A 13,033-nucleotide genomic window follows, 5' to 3' on the forward strand; every position below is an offset into this window, starting at 1 on the left:
TTCTCATTATCCAACCAACCCAAATTTTCAGCTCAGGCATCAAAATATTTGTTTTTCCATTTTTGTCTGCCTCTAATACTTTGTGGAACAGCGCCCTCTATGACAAAAATGAGCAATTGTCTGGACTGTCAATGTCATGTACGGTCAGGGCAGCAGTGATAAACTTAAAAATTTATTTAAAGTTTGGCTGAGAACATGTCAATTGTGTAGAGAAGCTGAGAAAGGGTTTGTTACCAGGAATTCAATAAAAAGAAGATAGAGAGGAGGAAAAGGAGATGCAGAGAAACATGAAGATGTTACTTTTTTACTTTTGTTTATACTGACCGACCCATACTTACTATGAAACAAACAATAAATAAAAAGGGCTCTTAGTCTAGATGCTATGTGTGACATCCAATCTCAAGATTTCTTCACCCAGGAGAGTTTCAAAGCCATGGATAGCCTCTATTGAGGTTAATTCTGTCTAATGAATATCTCCATGACAACAACACAACCAGACAGTGCCGACACTGTGGAGTAGAGCTGCAACCAGTGTTTCGTTTGCTCTTTTAGGGTCAGGTTATTGTAATACTTATGTCTATTTTGGGTCTATACTTACTGGAGACGTCAAGTTCCACTGGAGACGTCAAGTCCCACTTGAAGTATGTGTTAAGCTACATGGTTTGAAGTGACAGACCATTGCCATCAACCAATCACAAACAAACAATAGGGAGAAACACTAACATTCTTGATTTAAAACAAACACATTCTGAACAGGAGGTATTTCCAAATACGAAGATAACAAAACTAGTGTATTTTGAGTGTGGGTGTAGGTTGCTATGACTACCTGTTCTTGTTAAGGACAATCACACAGTGTCACACAAGCTAAATAAGTAAACTTTGTTTCTTTAGGGGTGGAGGTATGTCTGGCATCAATGCGATTGCTGAATTTCACTTTCACACTTCTAACCAAATTTTGAAAACTTTCATGCCTTTACTGATAACAGGTTCTATATGTACTACTGAGATGTTGATAAGTTGATAAAAAAATTACTTCTAATATGAGATACAGTGCTGGGTTTACGGTAGTATTTTGATATGTTTACCAACATCTCTCGATAGTAAACAGGTTCATAATTATAAGTTGAAACTTCATGTTTACTATCATGTTTTTATATTACACTGATTGTAGTGGTTTGACCGCTACAGTTTTCATCATGGTGTACATAATATATAAACATGTGATGTTGAACTTGCGATCGTTCTTTTATTAGGGGTGAGGAGGGGTTTTTATCCTAAACAAATCATGTTCGTTTATTGAACTTGTACTACATTGAGCGATCGTCCCTTAGTCACTTGGAGAGGGGGAGGCGGGTGTCACATATCCATGATAGTCAATTCTCTTATTTTATATATGAGTACATAGCACATTAAGAACCAATTTCTAACGATGTACGATAAAAGACCACCTAAGAGTTTGGAAAATGTGAGTGACACCTAAGCTGAGGAAAAAGGTCAAGGTTGAACTTTTCGAACTGACAATCACATTACAATTCACTACACAATGCAGTCAGCAAACTGTAAATCTAATAAACTTTTGTTAATTCCTAAAATGAGAGAATCTGACAAGAGAAACAAAACTGTTTGGACTAGCTGGTTGAGAATGACAGGTACTGGTAAATGCTGATTTGAATATTAGATTGTCATAGCCCTCACTTTCTGTTAAAAAGTTGCTTCGTAATAGCACTCCTAGTGGCCAAACGGCGAGATCTTTCGTCTTTCTGACATTAGCCTGTATATGGAGGGGCAATCTAGCTGCTTCTGAACAGCACTCCTAGTGGCCAAACTGCACAAATCTTTTGTCTTTATGACAATTTGACGTAGTCAAGACCCGAGGGGTCTAAATCGAGACGTACTTAGCTTTTTTGTTGCAGTCCTTGGTCATCGTTGAGGGCACCAGTCATGTATCAGGCACCTGACACAACACAACACTGAGTTGTCGACACAGTAGGTATGAGGACCTAAGTTCTCTAACATAGAAAAAGTGACTTTACTATCTGCAATAGTAATGCCACTATACCGATGTTATAATCAAGTTATAGACGAGGTGGGGGGGGGGGGCTGTGGCATTATGTTTTAGAAAAAGGGGATCAGCCCTTTTTGGTTTTACAGGGGAGGGGGGTCAGTGACTTTTTGTCAGCCCAATAGAAAAATCCACCACCCCCCCCCCCCCACCCACCCCCACGTGCACGTCTCTGGTCTACAGTCCAAACACATACACTGTACATAATGTTAACATTCTAAAGCTGGTCAATATCTAATCACATCTTACAGAAGGAATGGATTATGGATTGTCAGGTTGTTAGAGACCGAAAGATTTGCCATCAACGACAACAACGACATTTTCAAGTCTAGGTTATGTTACTGTGGTAACGGTTTTGGACCACCCACCCCACACACACAAATTGTGTAGCGTCACAAACAACTAAACTGAGAAATTATAAGTATACTCGTAATATATTATGCATTCAATCAACTACTCCCTTTCTTTATGGATTAGTTTTCTGGTGAAATTAACATTTGGATTTAGTAATAATACCAACTTTTGAAGTCATCGTGTTGCTCAATATCGGCCTTTACAGTCTTGGAATTGACAAAGTTTGGTTTGACTGATAAAATGGATCACTAAAACCACAGTCATTGGCACAGAGATGCATGAATGCAAAAATAGTTTCACATACATACATACATAAATACATACATACATACATACATACATACATACATACCTACATATACACATACACACGTGATGCCTCATGAGACTGCACTGGTTGAAGAAAAAAAAATCCACTTTAAAGAAGATATTAATATCAATAAAAGAATTTATAAATAATGAAAAATAAAGTAATGAAATATCACACCTTGTACAGATCATACCAGAATCATACCAGGATTTCATGAAGCCATCATAGACACAGACAACAAAGAATTGTTTTTTTTATCTTAAATTTTTTTATTGTGATAATTATATTTCCATATGAAAATAAAGATATTAATTCATTTACATATTTCTTTTTATTTACTGACAATAGTTATAAATCAGAAGATGTTGCTTTAAATTTACATTATACATAAAACATAACCAAAATAAATCAATTCCTATTGTATGTAAAAATTAAAAGGGATGAAAATATTGACAGTTTAAATACAGTTTGTAATAAAAGATAACAGATGTAAATCACACACTAAAATAGGTCTCAATATATACCTAGTTTTTGACTTGAATAAATATGTAACTGTTTTTACATTCTCTTCTTTTTATCATAAAAGTCTTAAAACCTTTACAAAAGATTCTACGTAAATCACATTTCAAGTAATTATAATCAATTTTGTTACTTGTCAGAGTAGATTGTTTCACTACTCTTTTGAAAACCTTGATCTTGAAGGCTCGTAAAAAGCGTTATAAAAAATCGTTATAGCGCCACCAAGAGTTCAAAATAGAAAACAGTTATTCCGTAGACGGCAGACGTGCACGTCCTTACAAAACTCCAAATTTACAAAGCAGTACATCTATAAAAAATAAATAATCCCTCTCTCCATAAATTAAATGCAGTAATACTAAATGGCACATCACAAACAAATGGTATTATTTGCACTACTTTCTTCAAAGCGGATTGTTATAACGGCATCACATTTTAGCTCAAACTCAAACAGCGCCCTCTAAGTCAAGTGCGGCGTAGAGTTGTCATTTGACAACATGGCGGCATTGTGTTGACATTGTAATTTGGATATGAATTTTGATTTTAAATTGTTAAAAATATTTAATCACTAAATTTACATCAAATATTTACATGGGATAATTCTACATAAATTACAGAATGTACAGGTAAGATTTTATAATTATTTTACACACACAAATGTCATTTTCTAATGACTAAATTGTCATCACAGAGTTGTAATTGTACAAAACAATCACTGACAAGGGACAATTTCACAAATATTGTCAAAATTTTGACAATAAATTTCTGAATTTTATCTCAATTTTGGTTTAATGTTGTCTAAAATACATAGCGACTGCCATAGAGGTGCATGGTTATGGAAAATAAATTGTCAAAATTAGAAAAAAATGTGAAATTGTGTCAAGCTATATGGTGGGTTGATGGTTGTATGTTTACAAGGTTAACACTGTGATGTCGTCATAGTCATAGCCATGTGTAATAAAAATCTTGGTTGTCTTTTCGTCACTGATTTCTATGAAGTAAGGATACACTATGTCAGAGTGTACAACTACAAACTCTCTATTCTCTGTTACCATAACAACTCTATCATTGCCATAATCACAAATATAAATATTATTTCTTTTATCAACACACAGTCCAGTGGCATTAAAGCTGTGATCATATGAAGATAAAAACTTTAGATTTGAATCATAAAAATGTATCCCTTTGTCATGTGACATAACAACCTTCTGGTCACTTGTTACAGCCACTGACCAGGGCTCACTAAACTGACCTTTACTCTGAACTTGACCTTTAACCTCTGTAACCTTGTCTCCCATTGTTGTGAACTTAATCAGTCTATGTCCACCCCAGTCAGTAGCTAATACAAAGTTACCCATGACAGTTATACCCGATAGAAATTCATTTTGACAAATAATTCTGATTATTTTCTTATTTTGATTTGTCACAATAATTTGTTTATTACCTCTATCATATATGAAATATTGGTTGTCATGGGATACTGCTATGTCCCATGGTTTGAAGGGTTGTGGAAATTCATCTGTAAATGTAATACAATCAAGACATTGAAATTCTTTGTTTAAAATCTGAATTCGTTGATTGTCCTTGTCACAGACCAGTAGTAAATCAGTTGGAGTCATGGCCATACCACGGGGATTGTTGAACTCTGCAGGACCTTTACCTCTCCGGCCAATTCTTTTCACTGACCAGTTAGTACCTATGAAGAGGTCAAAGGTTAAATCAAGGTAAGACAACAATACAACTTTCTGGAATTATTCACTTTTTTAGATTAGAAAAATAATTTCAAATATAAAATTGTATCACCATGGTTACTTGAATGTATGCTGTTAATTGTATATTTACGTTATTTGTATTCAAAATTATTTGTTGCTATGGCAACCATTTAAAGTAAAAATATAAATACTTCCATAATGGCCTGTATGTCTACTGAAGTTATACCCTACCCTCTATTATTAATAAATTTCAGCATTTCAGTAACTTAATTACATAAAGGTTATAAAATGGGTGCTTCTTGTTGCCATGGAAACGTATTTCCAAGAAATGGTACAAAATTAATTTTTTTCCCATATTTTTTGATGGGTTTATGTTAGATTCATTCTTTTTTCAAAAATGAATTATAGAAATGACTTATTTTTTTGTTTTATGAAAATCTATAGAACAAATTGTTTCCAAAGACCTATATTTCCATGGTAACATTAAAACCATTTTGCATTGTTGAGTAATTTAAATAATTGTATTAATAATTGTACTAAGCATATACTGTTTGGTTATAATTATGATTTACATTTTAATAGATTTACCATTATATGATTTTTTTTGCTGTCAGATTACTCTCAAGTTATTGAAAAAGGTGTTGCCATAGCAACCATAAAATTGCCACATTACATATAATTACAAATACCATTCCTGTCATATGTGGATTTTGTGGAAATGAAAAAAATAAAAATTCAATCATGAACTTTTGTTACGTTGAAAATTGGAAGTGTGTATCTACTTTCATTTTTTTATTATTTATAATAAAAATTACTTGTTACTATGGCAACAACTGCACATCAAATATATAAATTATTTCAATAACCTGTGTTTCGCTATATTTCCTTTCTCTGCAATCAATGAGTATCTTTATCTCAATATTTCATGACCTGACTTTAAATGATTTCTGAAAAATGGGAGTATTTGTTGCCATGGAAACACTTTTTACAGGAATGGTGTAAACTTGTTTTTCTTCTCCCTTTTAGATACACTTTAGGTAAATGGATGTTTTTTTTGTTATTGTGTTAATTTGTAATTTGTCTTTTTAGTTACCATGGAAACAGTTAATTAAAAGCTTGTTATTCAAATTTCTATTTCCATGGTAACATGAAAAATTCATTTTGTGTTTATTATTACACTAAATCTTGTTTTTATTGCAAATTGTATATATTTACACTTTGTAATCAAAATTACACAAATAATATTTCAAAATAGTTTTAGTTTTTACGTCCATATTTTTTTGTGTTTTAATTTTAGGCATTTATGGTGAAATTGTTTGTTACCATAGCAACCATATGCTAAATCAGAATCATTATCACTGTTGGTGTTATACATGTTAACTATTTTTTTTTATACAAATTGGAAAGTTTACATTTTGTTTTTAAAGAGAATGACATTTTATAAATATTATCACTTTATATCTGTGCTGGAAATACAACTTATTTTGTAACCATAGTAACACATTTCTATAAATTATCAATATTTCAGGATGTAATTAAATGTTGCATGAAAATATGACTTTGTAAATTGTATTGCAAAAATACATCTGTAGAATATGTACATTTATCTTTTATCAATCAATCAATCAATCAATCAATCAATCAATCAATCAACCAACTAACCAACCAATCAATCAATCGATCAATTAGTGATATGTAAAGAATTTGTTTCCCCTACAATGTAGAATTCAGAGGAACTGTACAGTTCAAATGCTCTTGAGAATAAATATGTGTGTAACTTCTGTTTGAAGGTGTTAGCTGGTTTCTGTTGTATTTCTAATGACAGCATGATATTCATACACATGGGGTGCAGTATATGAGAATTAATGCCCACCCACCATATGACACTAGCTAGTACTTGGGTGAATGTAGTAATCATTTGATAGATGATTGAAGTGTCCTTGGAGTTGGTTTCATGTGAATTAGGTCAGATATATAGGTTGGCAATACTACAGTCCATTTCAGAGATTTGTATATGTGATTAGTAAGAGTTTAAATTTATTTTGTTGTATTTTCATCCACATTTGATCAACTAGTTAGAATATAGTCACTTTATTTTGGCAAATTGAAGGACTGATGGGAAATATGGAAATATACAAGACTCTCTTTTGTTGGTTGCTGTTTCCATAGCAATATAACAATATGAAATTCTGATTCAGAAGTAAAGATTTCACGTCTTCTTCTTTCAAAGAATTATTGTTGTCATCACATCACTACCATGAAATTAATAATATTTACATAATATTTACTATTACTACTTCAGATTTAAATACAGAATATATTAAATGTTGCCATGGTAAACATAGAAGGGGAGGTATTATGTTTGTATTATTCAAGCTGGTTTATTGCATCATCAACTACATATGTATATTAGGGGGGAGGGGGGAGGGGGTGTTTAGGATTCTGTAAGTACCATTAATCACTGTTATTGTGGACATCAAACTTTCTATTGTTCCATTTCCAGACCTTTGAAGTGTTGCAATCATTCTGATTTTTATTTACCAGATGTAAGTGGAAACATCAAGGTGGAACTTAATTGGGAGATGAAACGTAACTGTCAACAAGATTGAAAAAGAAACAAATGACGGAAAAGTAAAAACAGAAGATGTGTCCTATGGTTAAAAAAAACAACTAAACCAAATCTCTATGTCAAAGTAGTTAAAACTCAAGGCTACAAGTTGAGAAGTCATGGGTTCAAATCCAGATTAGACAGGACCTACACAATCCCAAGGTGAGTATTCTACATACTTGATGGATATAGGGTGTATAACCCAGCCATATTCTACTCACAAAGCCAAGGTGAGTGTTCTACATACTTGATAGATATAGGATGACGTATAACTCAGCCATATTCTACTCACAATCCCAAGGTGAGTAATATTCTACATACTTGATGGATATAAGATGTATAACTCAGCCATATTCTACTCATAAAGCCAAGGTGTGTGGTTCTACATACTTGATGGATATAGGGAGCTCATGTATATAAACTCACTGACAGCCATATTCTACTCACAAAGCCAAGGTAAGTATTCTACATACTTGATGGATATAGGGTGTATAACTCAGCCATATTCTACTCACAATCCCAAGGTGATCGAGTATTCTACATACTTGAAGGATATAGGATGTATAACTCAGCTATATTCTACTCACAAAGCCAAGGTAAGTATTCTACATACTTGATGGATATAGGATGTATAACTCAGCTATATTCTACTCACAAAGCCAAGGTAAGTATTCTACATACTTGATAGATATATAACTCAGCCATATTCTACTCACAATCCCAAGGTGAGTATTCTACATATTTGATGGATATAGGGTGTATAACCCAGCCATATTCTACTCACAATCCCAAGGTGAGTATTCTACATACTTGATGGATATAATAGCGTGTATAACTCGACAGCCAATGGTCCGCTCACAAAGCCAAGGTGAGTGTTCTACATACTTGATAGTCAGATAGGGTGTATAACTCAGCCATGGTCCACTCACAAATCCAAGGTGAGTATTCTACATACTTGATGGATATACTACTAGGGTGTATAACTCAGCCATATTCTACTCACAAAGCCAAGGTGAGTGTTCTACATACTTGATGGATATACCTGGTGTATAACTCAGCCATATTCTACTCACAAAGCCAAGGTGAGTGTTCTACATACTTGATGGATATAGGGTGTATTTAAACTCAACCATATTGTACTCACAAAGCCAAGGTGAGTGTTCTACATACTTGATGGATATAGGGTGTATAACTCAGCCATATTCTACTCACAAAGCCAAGGTGAGTATTCTACATACTTGATGGATATACCTGGTGTATAACCCAGCCATATTCTACTCACAAAGCCAAGGTGAGTATAATTCTACATACTTGATGGATATAGGGTGTATAACCCAGCCATATTCTACTCACAATCCCAAGGTGAGTATTCTACATACTTGATGGATATAATAGCGTGTATAACTCGACAGCCAATGGTCCGCTCACAAAGCCAAGGTGAGTGTTCTACATACTTGATAGTCAGATAGGGTGTATAACTCAGCCATGGTCCACTCACAAATCCAAGGTGAGTATTCTACATACTTGATGGATATACTACTAGGGTGTATAACTCAGCCATATTCTACTCACAAAGCCAAGGTGAGTGTTCTACATACTTGATGGATATACCTGGTGTATAACTCAGCCAATCACAAAGCCAAGGTGAGTGTTCTACATACTTGATGGATATAGGGTGTATTTAAACTCAACCATATTGTACTCACAAAGCCAAGGTGAGTGTTCTACATACTTGATGGATATAGGGTGTATAACTCAGCCATATTCTACTCACAAAGCCAAGGTGAGTATTCTACATACTTGATGGATATACCTGGTGTATAACCCAGCCATATTCTACTCACAAAGCCAAGGTGAGTATAATTCTACATACTTGATTGATATAGGGTGTATAACCCAGCCATATTCTACTCACAAAGCCAAGGTGAGTGTTCTACATACTTGATAGATATAGGGTGTATAACTCAGCCATATTCTACTCACAAAGCCAAGGTAAGTATTCTACATACTTGATGGATATAGGGTGTATAACCCAGCCATATTCTACTCACAAAGCCAAGGTGAGTGTTCTACATACTTGATAGATATACTACTAGGGTGTATAACTCAGCCATATTCTACTCACAAAGCCAAGGTGAGTGTTCTACATACTTGATGGATATACCTGGTGTATAACTCAGCCATATTCTACTCACAAAGCCAAGGTGAGTGTTCTACATACTTGATGGATATAGGGTGTATTTAAACTCAACCATATTGTACTCACAAAGCCAAGGTGAGTGTTCTACATACTTGATGGATATAGGGTGTATAACTCAGCCATATTCTACTCACAAAGCCAAGGTGAGTATTCTACATACTTGATGGATATATACCTGGTGTATAACCCAGCCATATTCTACTCACAAAGCCAAGGTGAGTATAATTCTACATACTTGATGGATATAGGGTGTATATAACCCAGCCATATTCTACTCACAATCCCAAGGTGAGTATTCTACATACTTGATGGATATAATAGCGTGTATAACTCGACAGCCAATGGTCCGCTCACAAAGCCAATGTGAGTGTTCTACATACTTGATAGTCAGATAGGGTGTATAACTCAGCCATGGTCCACTCACAAATCCAAGGTGAGTATTCTACATACTTGATGGATATACTACTAGGGTGTATAACTCAGCCATATTCTACTCACAAAGCCAAGGTGAGTGTTCTACATACTTGATGGATATACCTGGTGTATAACTCAGCCATATTCTACTCACAAAGCCAAGGTGAGTGTTCTACATACTTGATGGATATAGGGTGTATAACTCAGCCATATTCTACTCACAAAGCCAAGGTGAGTATTCTACATACTTGATGGATATACCTGGTGTATAACCCAGCCATATTCTACTCACAAAGCCAAGGTGAGTATAATTCTACATACTTGATGGATATAGGGTGTATAACCCAGCCATATTCTACTCACAAAGCCAAGGTGAGTGTTCTACATACTTGATAGATATAGGGTGTATAACTCAGCCATATTCTACTCACAAAGCCAAGGTAAGTATTCTACATACTTGATGGATATAGGGTGTATAACCCAGCCATATTCTACTCACAAAGCCAAGGTGAGTGTTCTACATACTTGATAGATATAGGATGACGTATAACTCATACAGCCATCTTCTACTCACAAAGCCAAGGTGAGTGGTTCTACATACTTGATGGATATAGGGTGTATAACTCAGCCATATTCTACTCACAGAGCCAAGGTAAGTATTCTACATACTTGATGGATATAGGGTGTATAACTCAGCCATATTCTACTCACAAGATGAGTGTGTTTTAGAAACTTCTTGGGTGATTATTCACTTGGTACATGTATAAAAATGCTATGCACTGTCAGGCCTTTATTACACACAAGGATATTGACTATGAACTGACTAGGAAAGTCTTGACAATTCTATCCACAGATCATTTAACTATTAAAAATATGTCATCACATGTCAACAATGACATTTAGCTTCTTTTTCTTTTTTTATTCAAAGAGATCATTAATATGTAAGTTGACTTTCAATTTACAATATAATATTGAATGTGTTTTAAGTTATGGCTTTAAGAAAGGAATACTTCAATAAATCCAACTACATGGGGATTTAAAAACTAAAATCTATCTTCACCTATTTCATAAGTATTGAGAAAGATTAGAACTGAGAAATTACAGTGAGATTTGAAGACATCAAAAGTATTAGTTATTTCTATAGTGTTGATATTTGAACTGAGAAACTACAGGGAGATTTGAAGACATCAAAAGTATTACTTATTTCTATAGTGTTGAGATTTGAACTGAGAAACTACAGGGAGATTTGGAGACATCAAAAATATTACTTATTTCTATAGTGTTGAGATTTGAACTGAGAAACTACAGGGAGATTTGGATAACTACAAATTATTATCATTTGTTATTATTAATAGTATTATTTAAACTTTATTACGGATGCATGGTCTAGAGAAGAACAAAAACATACAAGACAGCTTAATTTTTACATAACAGACAAATACAAACAGAAAAAATATACAAAATTATTACTTATATTCAATGATTTTAAGGAAGGTGTGTTCATTTCACTATATCATTTCACCCGTCAATTATTTGATGATCATTTTATTATTACTTTCCATTGACTATGTTACAACATCATGTCTGCCTACTTCATAACTTATTTTTCAAACTTTTGATGCCTACTTCATAACTTATTTTTCAAACTTTTGATGCCTACTTCATAACTTATTTTTCAAACTGTTGATGCCTACTTCACAACTTATTTTTCAAACTTTTGATGCCTACTACACAACTTATTTTTCAAACTTTTGATGCCTACTTCATAACTTATTTTTCAAACTTTTGATGCCTACTTCATAACTTATTTTTCAAACTTTTGATGCCTACTTCATAACTTATTTTTCAAACTTTTGATGCCTTCTTCATAACTTATTTTTCAAACTTTTCATTTCTCTTCTGTTTCAGATAGAGTGGACAAGTACAATAAGATTTTGACATCAACATTTATTGCATATCAATATTGCTCTATACATTGACTGAATGGACATTACTATCCTCCACTGGATATAATAAATTGTGACTTTTACAAGTTAGAAGTGAGACTTAGAAGTTAGAGTGATTGTACTTTAAATTTAAGAGAATTACATCAAACCTTATACAAACAATTTATTAAGTAGATATTCTTAACCACCATTGATAATAATCTAAATTTTACAAGTCAGAAGTGAGACTTAGAATGAATGAACTTTAAATTTAAGAGATACATCAAACTTTATACAAATAATTTGTTAAGTAACATAGATATTGATTACGACCACTATTGAAAATAATAATCTAAATTTTACAAGGTAGAAGTGAGACTTAGAGTGACTGTACTTAAAATACAAAATATATATTTTAATTCAAATTCAAATCTTATTTGTCAGGTCTCTTATATCTCAATATTTGACTGAATGTTTTGTTGAAGGGTAACATTGAGGTGAAATCAGTCAGAGTTTCCCCATATTTGCACTGTATGGGTTCCAACCATAACAATGAGAGCTACTAGAGTTTCACCATACATTCATTGGGTTCCAACCATAACAATGAAAGCTACTAGAGTTTCACCATACATTCATTGGGTTCCAACCATAACAATGAAAGCTACTAGAGTTTCACCATACATTCATTGGGTTCCAACCATAACAATGAAAGCTACTAGAGTTTCACTATACATTCATTGGGTTCCAACCATAACAATGAAAGCTACTAGAGTTTCACCATACATTCATTGGGTTCCAACCATAACAATGAAAGCTACTAGAGTTTCACCATACATTCATTGTGTTCCAACCATAACAATGAAAGCTACTAGAGTTTCACCATACATTCATTGGGTTCCAACCATAACAATGAAAGCTACTAGAGTTTCACC

The 13,033-nt window shown here is 33.6% G+C and overlaps 1 long non-coding RNA gene across 1 annotated transcript; it reads left to right on the forward strand.

Annotated features, from left to right (window-relative positions):
- The first annotated feature begins 3,753 nt into the window (after nucleotides 1-3,753).
- On the forward strand, nucleotides 3,754-12,431 carry LOC144440494 (uncharacterized). Its single transcript, XR_013481205.1, has 4 exons — nucleotides 3,754-3,868; nucleotides 4,836-4,966; nucleotides 7,499-7,724; nucleotides 12,085-12,431. It is a non-coding gene; the product is annotated as an uncharacterized LOC144440494 (long non-coding RNA).
- Nucleotides 12,432-13,033: the final 602 nt, after the last annotated feature.

Source organism: Glandiceps talaboti, chromosome 9, assembly GCF_964340395.1.
Source record: "Glandiceps talaboti chromosome 9, keGlaTala1.1, whole genome shotgun sequence".
Lineage (NCBI taxonomy): Eukaryota > Metazoa > Hemichordata > Enteropneusta > Spengelidae > Glandiceps > Glandiceps talaboti.